Source organism: Chlorocebus sabaeus, chromosome 24, assembly GCF_047675955.1.
Source record: "Chlorocebus sabaeus isolate Y175 chromosome 24, mChlSab1.0.hap1, whole genome shotgun sequence".
In the NCBI taxonomy this organism is placed as follows: Eukaryota; Metazoa; Chordata; class Mammalia; order Primates; family Cercopithecidae; genus Chlorocebus; species Chlorocebus sabaeus.
The window spans coordinates 73,134,461-73,149,218 of NC_132927.1; the positions used below are offsets into that span (position 1 = coordinate 73,134,461).

The window sequence follows — 14,758 nt, forward strand, 5'->3', positions numbered from 1 at the left end:
GTGATTTCAGTGATTTTGACCTGGAACAGTGACCCAGTGCCCAATAAGCTTTCAGTCTCATGGATGATGGAGACTTAGCTGATTATAATAAACACAACGCAAACTGTGGCATACGTTGATTACAGGTGAAACACTGCAGAGGATTAGGTAGACATTGAGATAGGCTTTGAAATAGACTTCGAAAAACAGTAGAATTTAGACACATATCAATGATTGGGCAGAATAATACTAATACTATCTGCTATTTATTGAGCACCAACTAAGTTTAAAGTACTGTCTATAGATTATTTCATTTAATCCTAACAGAAGCAGGAAACTTATTTTACATCCAACTCTCTGCCAACACAATAAATCAAGCTACTAAGAACAAGGCTGTAAACCGTATTTCCTAGAAGGCTAGGGAGCAGAAGGACGGGGATCTCCCTTTGCCGCTAAGAGACTCCAACTCCCAGGATGCCTTGGGAGCGCTGGACCACAGCTCCCGGCATTCCCGGGGAGGCGCGGGGCTAACGCAGCCTCCGTCCCGCCCCGCCGCGTTCCCGCTCGTCCCGCCCCTCCTCGTCGCCTCCGAGCCAATGGGAAGGCTCCATACTGCAGGGTGCTAAGGGGCCGGCGTCGCTGCCTAGTTGCGAGTCGGTGAAAGCGGCGGGAAGTTCGTACTGGGCAGAAGGTGACGGGTCTGCGGCTTAGGGTAGGGAGGCCGCAGGCGACACTGCTCGAGGACTCGCGCGCCTAGCTGGGGGCGCGGAGGAGGGCGGCCGGGGGCTGGGCCGGCACTGGGCCTTCCGGGCGGTCTGTGGGTCCGCCGGGGTGCGGAAGGCGCCGTCAGCCCTAGCCGCCCCGCGGGACCGCGCTCCGCCGCGTGGCTTCCGCCTGCGCGGGCGTTCACTCTTTGCTTGTCTCGCTCAGGCCCCGCCGGCGATCCCGGGGATTCCTGGACTGGCCAGGTCGGCCCCCATCTGAGCTCCACGTTCTGGACGCGCGTGGTGTCGCGGCCGAGCTCGCAAACGCCGCCTCGGGCCTCGCCGGGAAGCTGGGTCTGTCAGGCGGGGCCCACGCCTCGCGGAGCCCGCTGTCTACTAGGGAAACAACACACGTAGCTGCGATGCTTTGCGGATACGGACAGGCTTTCTTAGAAACGGGACAGGCAGTTGCGGGCTAAAGGAATGGGCGCGAGGCTCTTTAGGTTAGGTGATCCGGGAGGGCATCTCAGAGGATGTGACCTTTGACTTGAGACCTGAGAGGGAAGAGGGAGGCTGACCCCTGAGGATAGCAGCCAGGCCTGGGGACCGCGAGGCCGCCCGTTATTTCCCTGTCACGTCGCGGGGAGGCCCCGTGGTCTTGTACTTGAGGGTCTGTCTGGTGCAAGGCAGTTAGAGCCGCTTGTGGGTTTTGCAAAGGACTTTCGTATCCCGTTTGACAGTTCCTCCTCTGTTCTGTCCCTACCTGGCAGGGTGGCATCCTTTACTGTTGCAGCTCCATTCAAGGGCAACGCATAGTTTTTCCTGCCACCGAAATAGTATTTTGGTTCTCGTCTCAAAACTCTTAGGTGATTGAATTAAATTCGACAGACAGCAGCAGAGTCAGACACTATGGGTTCCTGTTGAGGCCACCCATTTTTCTGATGTCCTTTCTTTCAAGTTACCCATTTTTGTTTTCCTTTGTATAGGCTCTTGCCTTCCCTCTCCTGTGTCCCTTGGAACAACTTGGAAACACCAGTTTTGCTACTGGGAGGATGTTTTAGGGAACTGTTGAAGAACCTCGTTAATTACTGTGTGTGTGTTTTTCTTTTCTTTTCTTTTCTTTTTTTTAAACTGGAATTGCCCATCTGTTGAATCTCAAATTCAAAAGAGTAAAAAAAATGTAGGGCAGCATTTATTTTCAAGAGTTCGCAATAAAGGCACCTTTCTTTATGACATGCTGAGCATGATACTTTGGGGGAGAATTTAATCTAGAATTTTGAAGCATTTTCAGAAGGAAGCAAGGGTTCTTTATATAGTCATTTTATGTAGGTTACGTTTATGTTCTTCAAAATGGCATGTAGTGATTGGAATTAAATTTCTGGGTGGATATTATTATGTTCATCTGTTACCTATAGAAGGGAATATAACTTAGTCACTTAATAATAGCTTTCTCTGTTGATGCTACCACAGATGGTATTCTCTGCATCTCAACATTGCTGATCAGATTCTGTGTTAATACAGTAACACAACTTGAATTTAATAACAATAAACTTGTGTTAGGCGTTACTGTCAATTTAGTTCTGGTATCTAGTACAAATACCAGCTTTATAGTGCAATGGCTTCTTGTTATGCTCAGTGCTGCAAAAATTATGAGAGGATATTTGTTAAACAAATGAGATAATGGAGTAATGTGTTAAGCATAGAGCCTGGCATATAGTAAGTTAGTAAGTGCCCAGGAAATGGTTATATGGAAAGCTTATGCTAAGTTTTATTCCAGTATGCAAGTGTGTATTTTAAAAATAACAGTAATGCATTCAAAATGTTGACAGACCCTAAAATTAAATTTCTTAAAGGAAATAGGCCAGCTTTTTTTTTTTTTTAACTTTGAGAACTAATGTGAAATAATAATAAATATATAAGTGAAATGTCCCAGATGTCTAGAAATGAAAAAACAAGATTTTAATTTTGACAGCTATTTTTTTTTCTTAAAAGCATCCTTAATAAGATATAATGTACTATGATTAGGATTATGATTTGAAAAATAAAACTTTAAAAATATTTTTGATTTGAAAAATAAAACTTACTTGGAAATGAAGCGAAGCTTTAAGATTTACCTTATATCAAATGAAGGATGTCTCCTGAATTTATGCAAATGTGCAAATGCTTATATCTCCATAGATCAGGCAGTGAGCCTAATGGGAATTAAATGCTCCCTCTTTGTGCGTGTGAGTGAGGCTTTCATGAAAATTGCTCTTGATGGGTTCTGAGAATGGATTGGTAACTGAATAGGACTGGAGAATATTTTTCAGACTGGTAGGATATTTTACATGCTTGCCAGGGTTATTTTTCGGAGAAGAAATGGACTCATTTATTCACCAGAGATCACGTGCCCCCTATTTGCAAGGAATTGTGCTAGGTGCAAAGTCTGTTCTTGCTATTGCAGTGTTTTGCTGAAGCAAGTTTTCTTTGTTTTAAATTAATGTGCATCTGTTTTGTTTTTTTTTTAAACTTTATCTAGCATCCAGCACAGAATAATCCAATAAATGTGTAGGGCACATTTGAAAAACTGTATTATTAATGTTAAAATGTAGAAAATGTTTAATAAAGGTGCAAGATTAATTTAAAAGGGAGATAGAACCCTAATAAAACATTTAGGTAGGTGTTGTAACCAAGATGTAATTTTACTGTAGGATAAGTTTGGCTCCTTTGATCAAAATTCCTGTGAATCTATTTCTCATTGCCTTTATAAAGATGCAGAGGGCTGTGTCCTTTGAATTTTTTCCCTTTGGTGCTTGAATGATATTTAAGCATCCAGCATTCCGAAGTTGCTATTTTGAAGTAATTTCATGCACTTTCCCAATTACTCCTGCTCCATCTCTCCCAATGTTGTCTTAAATCTTTGCACTCAAATTCAAGCACATCCTACTACTCTTGTTCTGAGTGACATATGGGCAACACTTTGAAAAAGAAAAGCTCTCTAGAAAATCTATTAGAGGTATGAGCAGGGGCCCTTCTCCCATATTAGGAGTTAGATTTTTAGTATTCATCATAAATACTAATGAGAAGAAACTGCTCTACTTTTACCAACATTCTTCAGGAAATTTATTAAGAATTTTATTAGCCACAGCATCTTTGTCAGCTTGGAAAAATATATGTTTGTGAATCATGTTTATTTAGTCTTTAGGTAAGTACAGGATTTTGATGATTCTTTGCAGTTACTCCTATCTCTCTATGGGTCTCTTGCCCATAGGATGGGAACCAGTGCTCTAGGATTTGAAAATTAAGGTAGATACTGTTCACACTGGCAAATATTGAAGATGAATATTAAACTTGTATACTAAAATGTTTATTGGTAAGTCTTATTCATTAAATGGGAAGATATACTAGATGAAGTAATAATTAAATTGCAAGGTAATTTGAGATTTGGGAATGTTCTGTCATACACTTTTAAAGCAAATATTATACTGATAATAGAAGGACACATGTCTTGTGGAGCTCAATATCAGGAACAATATAGTTGGTCCTCTAGGGGACTAAACATGAGAACTGAAAGTCATTAGGAACACCAGCAGCCCCATTCTACTGTTTCGAGGACCTTATAATTTCTTTCTGTGTATTTTCTTTTCTTTTTGAGGACCGTCTGTCTGACTGTTTGTATGTTGGCAGATATGTCTGCTCTAGACTTAGATACTTGCTTTAAGAATCCAAAAGAGATTGCATTATCTAATTGTCATTTGTATCTAAAATTAAACCATGACTTTAGACATAGCTGAGATAACCATAGCTTTATTTCAGGTTAATTGCTTTTCTTAAACTGTGTTTATCAAGTAACAGCTAAAGAAAAGTCATCATTTGATGACACTAAGTATCAATGCATTGTGATTGCATTTCACAATATTAAGTGTTAGAACTGTTAGACCTTAAGTCTTTATAGATTGTGTCTGGAAAACAGGGAAAGAAATGTTTACTGTTTCTACTGTAGTCTTTAGAGTTGCTTTTTTCACACTTTATTGCAGTTTACTATATAATTTGGCAACAGCTATCAACATAGAGATTATATGTAATTACAGTGTACCCTTGAACAACTCAGGGGTTGGGAGTGCTGACCCCCACGCAGTTGAAAATCCATGTATAAGCTTTGACTCCTCAAAAGCATAACCACTCAGCCTGTTGACCAGAAGCCCTATCAATAGCATAAACAATTGATTAACACATATTTGTATGTTATATATACTATATGCTATATTCTTACAATACAATAAGCTAGAGAAAAGAAAATGTTATTAAGAAAACCCTAAGAAAGAGAAAATATATTTCTGGTTGATGAAGCGGAAGTGGGCCATCTTAAAGGTCTTCATCGTCATTGTCTTGGTGTTGATAAGTTCAGGAGGAAGAACAAGAGGAGAAGTTGGTCTTGCTGTCTTGGAGTGGCAGAGGCAGAAGAAAATCTGTGTATAAGTGGACCTGCACAGTTCACACTCATGTTGTTCAAGGGTCAGCTGTATACATTTTTTCTTAGCGGTAGTAAAACAAATCTGTTATTTGGGAATCAGGAAAAAAGTTCTAAGATTCATTTTTTAAAAATAAGTTCAGATTGTAACATTTAAGTTTAATCTTGTTTTTTCAGACTTGCAGAAAATACTTTAGAAATGCTGATTGTAAAATTTATCTTTTATATGTTGCTGGTAGGAATCTAAAATGATTGCTGGAAATTAGTTTGGCAATTTCTTGAAAAGGTAAACATACACTTGACACACAATCCAGCAGTTGCACTCCTGAGCCTTTATCCTAGAGAAATGAAAACTTACATTCACAAAAAAACCTGTACATGAATGCTCGTAGCAGCCTTGTTTATAGTAGCTAAAAACCAGAAACAACTCACATGTCCTTCAGTGGGTGAGTGGTTAAGTAAAATGTGATAGTCTTGCAGTAGAACACCACCATCAGTAAAAGAAACAAACTGTTGGTACATGCAACAACTTGGATGGAGTTTAAGGGCATTGTATTGAGTGAAAAAAGCCAGTCTCAGAGGTTGTATGATTCCGTTTATGTAGCCTGCTCAAAATGACAGAATTACAGAAATGGAGAACAGACCAGTTTTGCTGGGGTTAGGGCTGACTTTCTTTGAGATGATACAACAGTTCAGTGTCTTGTTTGTAGTGATGGTTACATGAATCTGTACACGTGACACAATGTCCTAGAATTAGACACACAAAAGAATGTAAAAGTTGACATTTCAATAAGTAGTTCAATGATGAATATTGTATTAGTGTCACTTCCCTGCTTTTGATAATTGTACAGTGCTTGTCCATTTTTTTGACTGTATCACGTTTAACCATTTACCCATGGAAGGCCATGTGGGTTGTTTCTGGTTTTTGGTGATTACAGATAAAGCTGCTATGAACATTAATGTACAGGTTTGTGTGTGACTGTAAGTTTTAATTGTTGTAGAATAAATGCCGAGAAGTGCAACTGTTGGGTCATATAATGATGAAATCTTGAGCCCTCTTATTCTGTCCCAGGTGAGATGTGAATCATCCCTTTGTCCACCGTATCCACACTGTATACACCACCCACCAGCCAGTTAGTCACTCTTGGTTATCAGATTGACTGTCTGGTATCTTGGTGCTTGTGTTCAGGAATCCCTTATTTTACTTAGTAATGACCCGAAGTGCAAGACTAGTGATGCTGGCATTTTTTTTTTTTTTTTTTTTTTTTTTTTTTTTTGAGACAAGTCTTGATCTTGTCCCCCAGCCTGGAGTGCAATGGTGTAATCTCAGCTCACTGCAACCTCCGCCTCCCAGGCTCAAGCGATTCTCTTGCCTCAGCCTTCCTAGTAACTGGGATCACAGGCGCCTGCTGCCATGCCCGGCTAATTTTTGTATTTTTAGGAGAGACAGGGTTTCACCATGTTGGCCAGGCTAGTCTCGAACTCCTGACCTCGGGTGATCCGCCTGCCTCGGCCTCCCAAAGTGCTAGGATTGCAGGAGTGAGCCACCGTGCCCGGCTGCTGGCCTATTGTTATAATTACTTTAAGTATTGTTGTCAATCTCTTAACTGCCTCTAGTTTATAAATTAAACTTTATCGTATGTATATCTAATGTATATATAGGAAAAAGCATATTTATGTAGGGTTTGATACTCTCCATACTCTCCATCGTTTAAGGTTTCCACTGAGGGCTTTGGAATGTATCCCTCACAGATGAAGCGGGGGCTACTGTATTTGAGAGAGAGTTTCTCCACATCCTAACTACCATGTGGTATTGGTGATATTTTTTGTGTGTACTGGTATCTCCTCGTGGCTTTAATTTTCATCCTAATGGCTGATGATTTCATGTGCTTATTTGCCATTCATGTTTTTTTTTTTTTTTTGGTGATTTGTCTGTTCAGATCTTTTACCTGTTTTGTGATTGGTTTGTTTTCTTATTGATTTTAGAGCATTCTTTATATGTTGTGTATACAAATCCTTTGCCAAATATATGATTTGTAAATATATTCTCTCGGTCTCTGGCTTGTCTTTTCATTTTCTTCTAGTGTCTTTAGCATCTAAAAAGTTTTAAATTTTGATAAAGTCCAACTTCTCAATATATGGATCGTGTTTTTAGTGCCTTTCTTAGAACTCTCTGCCTAACTCTAGGTCAGGAGGATGTTCTCATTTTTTCTTCTAAGTGTTTTACCCGTATATGTCTTACATTTAGATCCTTTTTGGTTTCATTTTTGCACAGGATATGAGATTTAGATCTTGGTACATTTTTCTTTTCCTTTTGTCTATGGATGTCCAGTTGCTCCAAAACCATTTGTTGAAAAGCCTACCCTTTCTCCATTGAATAAGTTTTAAAAATCAAAAATCACTTGGCCATATACTGTAAATTAGATATCAAAACAAAGACAGGAAGAAATGAATGAGCAATTAAGTATGAATAAATACAGGTTTATTGAAGGCATAACATGGCTGGAGTCTGGAAAAAGTGGGAAAACATTTTAGAGAATAACATGGGCAAAGATCTGTTCTAGAGAAAATAAGTAAGAACTGGCCGTTTTGGGGAGTTATGCAAGTGAAGGGAAGTAGAGAAGTAAAGGAAGAATTATTGGTTCATGAAAAAGAAAGAGTATATAAACTTCTGGCTAGATTGAAGCATTTGTAGTCAGTTTCATTGGCCATTAGGAAGGTGCTGTATATTCTTAAGCAGGAAAATGGTATGATAGAAATTGTATTAAAGAGAAGTTGTTTTAGGACGATTTTTGGCAGTGATACGTTGGTAGGAAGAACGGGATATAATCATGACCCTTGACTTACTACTTTGTATTACAAATATCTGCCAGAAAGCTAAAAAAGTGGTGTTATTTCAGAAAGTTATAAATTCCTAGTATTTTCTAGAAGGCAGTGGTAGATTTCAAAGTTTGCTACTGTCCTCAGTGATGGATATGGAGAAGTCTGCAGGACTTCCAAACTGTTTCATATTTATGCTACTGTTATTAAGTTATACATGTGGGAAAAAGAGTAGTTTCCGTTGGCTTATTGTTGATGTGGGTGACATTTCTTACCAGGCCTGAAAAGAGTCCAAGAGTTGAGCAACTGAAATGATAAAAACATAAAGAGTTCATAAATCGGTCCAATGAGGAAAATATTGGGATCATATTTATTTATCATGGCAAAGAGGAGACTCAGGGGTCATTAGATCAGTATGTCCTGATACTTGTATGTGAAGAACTATACAGAAAATGATGATGACCAGCTGTTCTTCAAAATCCTGAGGACTGTATAAGAACAAATGGCTCAAATTGCAGCTTTAAGGTTTTGGTCTTAGGGAAGAATTTCCAGACAGTAAGGACATTATGTATGTCATGTGAGATATCAAAGGATACACTAGAAACCTAGATGTAGTATAGGAACATTTTACTTATAGTCAGGGGGATGTGAAAGATAACGTATCTGTGTTTTGGCCCTTGAGTCCTGTTAAATTCATGAGCGAAAGTACTCACTTTCCATTTTGTTAGTGCCTACTTCAGTTCTTGGTTTCTTTCTCCAGGCAAATTATACCCTTCCCCTCCCCCACCATTTATCTCTGGGAATCTCATTTGGTTTCTGCTTTCTTTTGTGCATTTAAAAGATTATCATGGCTGTAGATTGGACTTAAGTCATTTTAAAAATAATCAGTCAACAAATAGAACCTGTATAGTGTCGAACTACTAGAAATCAATGCCTTTCTGTTCCTATTTAGAACATGGAAAAATGTATCATCCCATTAAGAAAAAAATCATTGCTGACTTGTTGGGCCAAGGATTTTACAGTATAAGAGGTTACCATTGACACGTGTTAATGAAAGAAGGGCAATATTAAAAGCTTTCATGCAACAACTCAAATGTTTTTAAAGTACCTTTTGCGCTTGATTTAACTTCCTTAGTCTGATTCTTTTCTACTTGTCTAGATCTTTTTTTCCACTGAAATGTTGAGATTGACCAAGAATATTTCACTTGTGATTGCAGCCCTTCAGTATTATCACCGATATATTTTTTTTTTTTTCTGCAGAAGAGCAAGCTCTTATAGTGCTGTGCAAGCTGCCCATTTAAAACTATCATTGCTTGGCACCTATGCCCTAGTGACAGTTTGACCAACATGTGAGCAGGCATACTGCCATCCTGACAGATGGGCGTGAGTATAGGCAGCCAAGAAACCATGTATCTGCATCTAGTGTATTTGTTAAGGGCAGGATTCCCAGTCGGGGATGTTCAAACGTCTGTCCATCCTGAGCTTTCACGCCTGTGGATAAAGGGATGTCATCATTAATCCCAGCTTCCATGGGTATATAAGAGCTTCTTGGCTCTTACAGAAGTAGGCAATTGGGGACAATCAGGATAATTGTTCTCTTTTTCATCACAGGACTACTTCAAATAATCCTTTCCTCTTTCTCCTAGCCAGCTAGGTTTACAGTGAGTACAAACCTGTTCAGACATTATACTGATACTTGTTGAGTATGTGCTTGCTCATTTCTTTTCCAGAGTTTGAAATCTTTGAAAGTCATTTGATGTTTATGCTTTGGACAGTGACATATAAAATTGGATCAGGTAGATCTAGTTCAAATATTGACTGCTGTGTGACATTAGAGCAATTCAATTTAGCATCAAATCAAGGTAAAGTAATACTTATCTTAGAGTTGTTGAGAGAATTAACTGCAAAATGTATACATGAGTCATTTGGTGTAATGTCTGGCCCACAGTAAGTGTTCAATAAATGTTTGTCATCATCATCATTTTCACTTTGATATACCTGAAGATGTTTTTCTCTGGAGAGGTATCTGAAACAGAAAACTTTTTTCAGTTCACTCTCACTTCCCATCATTTTCCTTCCTTCCTTCCCTCCCTCCCTCCCTCCCTCCCTCCCTTCCTCCCTCCCTCCCTCCTTCCTTCCTTCCTCGCTCTGTCAACCAGGCTGGAGTGCAGTGGTGTGATCATAGCTCACTGCCACCTTGATTTCCTGGGTGCAAATGATCCTCCTCCTGAGTAGCTGGAATGACAAGCCACCATTTCTGGCCCACCATTCTTGTGACACCATCACATGGTCTGGTCTATGATGAAATGCTTCCAGTGACAGAGAACTCACTACGTAGCTCTAGGGCAGAATTTCTCAACCATGGGACTATTGACATTTTACATGGGTCGTCGTTTGTTCTCTGCACTGTGGGATGTTTAGTAGCATCTCTGGCTACAGAGACAAAATCATCTCTGCTTGAGAACCACTGCTCTAGAGACAGCCTATCCTATTTTTATTAAAGTTCTGACCGTTAGAAGGTTCTTTCTTACACTGAGTGGAAGTCTACTTGTTTCTTCTACTCACTTCTGCCTTTTGGAGAAATGTAGAACAGGCTGAATCCCTCTTCCACGTAACATCCTTTCAAATATGTGAAAATAGTCATCAAGTATTCTCAGTCTTTTTGATTTGAAACATCTCCAGTTCATTAGCTATTCCTTACATGGCATGGTTTCATGTCAGTTTACTACATTGGTGGCTTTCCTCTTTTTAAAGAAATTTCATTTTAAACTGTAGTGCTTTGAATTGAATTCTGTGCTCCAGACATGGCTTGATACGTGAGAAATAGAGTTGTATCTCTTGTTCTAGATATAACACTTTTCCTGTGAGTTAAGGGAAGATATCACCTTCCTTCTACATACTATATTTTTATTAATATTGGCTATATCATTTTGTGACCACATCATACATTGAACATAAAGTTGAATAAAATCCCTGCATCTATCTGAGCTATGTCTTTTCATCCTGTTTGTATGCATTAGTTTTGGGGTCCAACCATGGGAGCTTATGTTTGTCTCATTAAATTTCTTTTTATTGAATTTAGCTAACTGCAACTTTTAAAGATACTTTGCAATCCTAATTCTTGGTTTAATTGGAAGCTTCTAGCCTAAAAGAACATATATGTGATGATGCTATGCACTGAGACTGGAAATACAAGAGAAAAGTCATTTCTCTCTCTCTCTCTCTCTCTCTCTCTCCCCCCCTCCCCTCCCCCCTCCCTCACACACACACACACCCTCCCCCTCTCTCGCTCCCTCCCTCTCTCTCTCCCTCCATCCATCTCTCTCTCTCTCTCTCTCCGTGTGTGTGTGTGTGTGTGTGATTGAAAAGAGATTGAGTATGGAAGCCTGGGTAATACCAATATTAAGAGGCAGCCGGGCAGAAAGGAAGTAAGAAAGGAGACCAAGAAGTGGTGGTCAAAAAGTTAGGATGAAAATAGTAGGAGTGTCTTGTAATGCTGGAGTGATTCTGTGTTAGGTACTGTGGTAGATACTTGAATAAAAAATGAATGGGACATGGTCCCTGCTTTCTGCCGTGTTTTTGTTTAATTGTTCAGTTTGCATAACTGCCTGGTCAGTCATTCCTCGAGACTTGGAAGTCATCCTTTATTTCTCCCTCATACCCTTGCCTCTTTGGGTTACCAAGTTCTACTGATTAAAAAAAATTTTTTGAAGTGTAACAAAAAGGTGCACAAGCATCAAGCTCAATGATTTTTAAAGTTTTACAAAGTGAACACCCTGTAATCACCACTACCCAGATCAAGGTATTCATTTTCTAGCACCCCGGAAGCCCAGATTATGTGGGGATATCTTGCAGACAGTAGTTACTCCCACCCAAGGTAACCACGATTCTGACTTACATAACTATAGTTTTACCTGGTTTTGAAATCATATATAAATGGGATAATGCCCTCTGGACTTTTTTTTTTTTTGCCTGACTTCTTTTACTCAATGTTGTGTCTGAGATTCATTCATGTTGTTGCATGTAGTTTGTTATATTTAAAAATAGCTCTATAGTTGTGGTTATCCATTCCTACATAATACACTAGTTTTGATTATTGGTTATTGCATAACACACCACTCCAAACTTAGTGGTATAAAATAACAACCATTTTATTATGCTCATGGATTCTGTGGATTGGAAATTTGGTGGTTATGGCTTATCACTGCCCTACAATGGTTGGGGTCTAGAATCATTTAGAGGCTTCTCCACTCACGTGTATGGTACCTTGACTGGAAAGGATCATCTGATACTATTGACCAAACCTACATGTGGGGTCAGGAGGTTTTGGATTTTCACAGCATGTTGGCTGCGTGTCCAGAGGAAGCTTCCTGAGAGTGGCTTATCTTCAGAAGTCATATAATCTCACCTCCACCATATTCTATTGGTTGACAAAGACACAGCCTGCCTGGATTGAAGGGGAGGGGACATAGACCTCATATCTTTATGAGAGGTGTGTCAAAGAATTTGTGGTCATTTTTTAAAACTACCACAACTTACATAGCAAAATTCATTTGTTCATTCTATTTTAGGTATTTGAATAGTTTCTGTTTTGAGGCAATTATGAACAACGTTGCTATAATCATATACATATGTATATGTATGTATCCTTTGGCATATTTATATATTCATTTTGGTTGGGTATATATGTAGGAGTAGAATTCCTGGTCAAAATGTATATGCATCTAGCTTTATTTCTTTTTCTTTTTCTGAAACGAAGTCTCACTTTGTCACCCAGGCTGGAGTGCAGTGGTGTGATCTTGGCTCACTGCAGCCTCTGCCTCCCAGGTTCAAGTGATTCTTCTGCCTCAGTCTCATGAATAGCTGGAATTACAGGTGCCTGCCACCAGGCCAGGCCTGGCTCATTTTTGTTCTTTTAGTAGAGATGAGGTTTCTCCATGTTGGCCAGACTGGTCTCCAACTCCTGACCTCAAGTGATCCACCTACTTTGGCCTCCCTAAGTGCTGGGGTTACAGGCGTAAACCACTGCACCCAGCCACGTGTCTGATTTTAATAGACACTGCCAAACTTTTTCATCCTTGTCATACCTATTTATACTTTTACCAACATATGAAAGTTCCAGTTACTCTGCAGCCTTGCTTCCCTTGATATTGTCAGTTAAATATTACAAAAAATTAATCACTAGTGGCAGTATAGAAGATCTCAGTGTGGTTTTCATGGGCATTTCTCTAATGACTGATAATTTGAGTACTTCTTCATATGCTTGTTGGCCATTTGGATACCCTCTGTTATAAAGTTCCTCTTCAAGTCTTTTGTCCATTTTAAACAGATTGGATTGTCTTTTTTCTTATTGAAATGTGGAGTTTATAAGGTATCTGGATTTGAATCCTTTGTCGAATATGTGAATTATAAAAATATCCTCCTGTCTTATGGCTTGTCATTTCACTCTCGTAATGTGTTTTTGATGAACTGGAATTCTAATTAATCAATTCCAGTGTATCCGTCTTTTCCTTTATGGGTAGTGTTTTTTTGTGTTTAAGAAGTTTTTGCTACTCCAGGGCGATGAAGCTATTTTCTTATGTTATCTTCTGGAAGCTTTAGTATTTTGCCTTTCAGATTTAGGTCAAAGTCCCCAGGAATTTGTGTGTTGTGAGGTAGGGATCAAGGCTTCTTTTTCTTTTTTCATATGGTAATCTATACAAGTAGTAGTAGGTGGTATTGGGTCTGGTGGGCACAAGCCTGGGAGTTAGGATTCCAGTATTCTCCACCTTAGATTATCTTTAATGAGCGTTCTGCACTTGGGCATATTCTTAAATCCCTCTTGACTCAGCTTCATTTGTGAAATGAAGGATTTGAATGGAATGTTTTCTGATTTTCATTCTGACTATGGTTTGCTAGATTTCTACCTACTGTTGTAATTGTATTGAGGGTTGTTAGAATCTTTTTATATCTGGATTCTGTTATCTAAAATATTAATAACATCTCCCAGCTTTATGTTGTCCCCAGTTCGAATATGCCATCTAGAGCTTAGCTGCTGATGAAAGATAGTTTTGTTGATCACGTAGGCAAGTCCAAGATCACCTGTTCTTCTGATTTTATTTTTTATTTTTTTTGAGATGGAGTCTCACTCTGTTGCCCAGGCTGGAGTGCAGTGGCGCTATCTCAGCTCACTACAACCTCTGCCTCCTGGGTTCAAGCAGTTCTCCCACCTCAGCCTCCCAAGTAGCTGGGATTACAGGCGCATGCCACCACGCCCAGCTAATTTTTTGTATTTTTAGTAGAGACGGGGTCTCATCATGTTGGCCAGGCTGGTCTTGAACTCCTGACCTCAAGTGATCCACCCACCTTGGCCTCCCAAAGTGCTGGGATTACAGGTGTGAGCCACCGTGCCCAGCCTCTGATCTTACTAGTATAGTATACTCTATCCCTTGCCAGGAGCTCATCATGCTTTCTTTAGTAAGTAAGTCATGGTACAGGACACCAATTCCATTTAAAAAAAGATTAGCTATCTCCTACAGAAAGGATCAAATTCCATTTTTGAAAGTCATCTGCACATACTATTCATCTTACTTGTCCCTTCAGTTTTGTACTTGAACTTTTAAGAATCACATACACAGCATAGAGTTTCATGAATCAGCAGAAGTCATTCAAGATCAGTGAGTTGTAGTCTTGGCAAATTCTGTCTTCCATCTTGGAAAGTGGCATGCATTCCAAATTACTATATCAGGTTTATGTAATATGTTTGTGTCTCTAAGAAGAGTGAGTCAGGAACTACCCTGGATGACAGAACAGAAAATCTATCATT

The 14,758-nt window shown here is 39.4% G+C and overlaps 1 protein-coding gene across 3 annotated transcripts in view; it reads left to right on the forward strand.

Moving 5' to 3' along the window:
* Nucleotides 1–565: 565 nt before the first annotated feature.
* Nucleotides 566–14,758, forward strand: part of VRK1 (VRK serine/threonine kinase 1) — an 84,426-nt gene continuing 70,233 nt past the window's right edge. For 2 of the 3 annotated variants that reach the window (XM_007987784.3, XM_037984475.2), the window contains exon 1: nucleotides 566–691. The gene's annotated coding sequence lies outside the window, so the exon portion shown is untranslated. The remainder of the gene's footprint in view (nucleotides 692–14,758) is intronic. The other variant, XM_037984473.2, reaches the window with a different exon arrangement.